Source organism: Poecilia reticulata, linkage group LG15 (assembly GCF_000633615.1).
Source record: "Poecilia reticulata strain Guanapo linkage group LG15, Guppy_female_1.0+MT, whole genome shotgun sequence".
Lineage (NCBI taxonomy): Eukaryota > Metazoa > Chordata > Actinopteri > Cyprinodontiformes > Poeciliidae > Poecilia > Poecilia reticulata.
Window position 1 is genome coordinate 5,127,289 of NC_024345.1, and position 1,448 is coordinate 5,128,736.

Genomic DNA, 1,448 nt, shown 5'->3' on the forward strand with positions numbered 1-1,448 from the left:
TGAGCACAGGTTACGTTAAAAACATAACATTCAGTCCGTTACGATATTAGGTTTTCAGGCTTGATATTTATTTTGCGATCATTAATAAGCCTCATAAACACAGCGGTGACCGCAGCCCAAATGCTCTGACTCTGGTCGCTATAGTAACGTTTACATATCCCTTCAAAATAAGATACAGATGTGCCACAAAAACGAACATTTTACTTTCGTGAAAATTTTAACTCACAATACTGACTAACGGAGCCCTGAGCTTGTTTCTCTGCAACCAGACGGTTTCATCTGGGAGTGATGGGAGACAATAACACCTGAAGTGTTGCTTATATCCACAGCCTGCTTGGTCTCTACGTGGTGAATGTAACCAGGATCATTTTTCTGTTGGATTTGGTTTTTTTATTTTTCTATTTTGATTAGATCTAATTTTATTTATTTTTATTTAAAGATTTAATTAAAAKCCCCCGTTCCTTAATTTATTCAATACCAAGCAGGCGAGATCATTATTGGTCTCGCGATGTTTGAATGTCATGTGACAGCTGCACGTCAGCATCCTAAATTGACAGCTACGGCTTATATTGGTGCTGAATCGCACCTTAGGTAGGAGACGCTGTCGGACTCTGACGTGCAGGTAGGCTTGGGTTTCTGTTCCCAAAGCGGTTTTGCTTTTGAATGTCGATCATACATCAATCGTATACCTCTGTTAAATTACAGACATATGGTCACTCATCTGTACGTTGAAACGATCTCTGTCTGTCTGTCGATGAGGAACTGGTAAGTGTTGCTCGGGAGCTAGAATGCTAGCGCTAGCCTCCCAGCCCGTGATTACGCACTTACGTAAAAACACATTGGATTAAGAAATGCATGTACATGTATATTGATTGTCTGGCCTGTTTGCRCAGGCCAGGTGTGTTCCAGATCCCACCCCGCTCGGAGTAAACTGGAGGATCTGGGACACATTAAGAACTGTCTGGTTTATGTACACTGACCGGACTGGCGAGCTAACCATAGCGGAACCAGAAATCCACCCAATCTCTGAGGAACCGTCTCCAAACTGGTTGGAAATTCAACCAACCATCCACAGCGGGAACTAAAGGACTATTTTGTTTTCTCTTTCATCACCGAAAGAGACTTCCTTGTTTTAAGGAACCGGACTTCACAGTTGTGAAACACTTTGTATATATTGTAAATATAAATACACTTCGCTGATTTTTTTCACCATCTACTTGTCTCTGTGTTTTACAATTTGCCGCCACCTCCAGCAGACGAACCTAGYTAGTTTTTTAAGAAATAATTTGGATTATTTCAAATCCTAGAATGTAACACAGGTTACATGAAGCAGCTTGAAGCTTCATTGCCTCATTAGCAGCCGGTCGCCTCATGTTACGCAGAGCGGCTTGTAATGTGGGACTCACCTACCGGTCCAGGATGAATCCATTCTCCTGTCTCTTCTCTGG

The 1,448-nt window shown here is 42.1% G+C and overlaps 1 long non-coding RNA gene across 1 annotated transcript; it reads left to right on the forward strand.

The window, feature by feature from the left end:
• Window positions 1-459: 459 nt before the first annotated feature.
• Window positions 460-1,214, forward strand: LOC103476598 (uncharacterized). Its single transcript, XR_535501.2, has 3 exons — window positions 460-622; window positions 706-765; window positions 894-1,214. It is a non-coding gene; the product is annotated as an uncharacterized LOC103476598 (long non-coding RNA).
• Window positions 1,215-1,448: the final 234 nt, after the last annotated feature.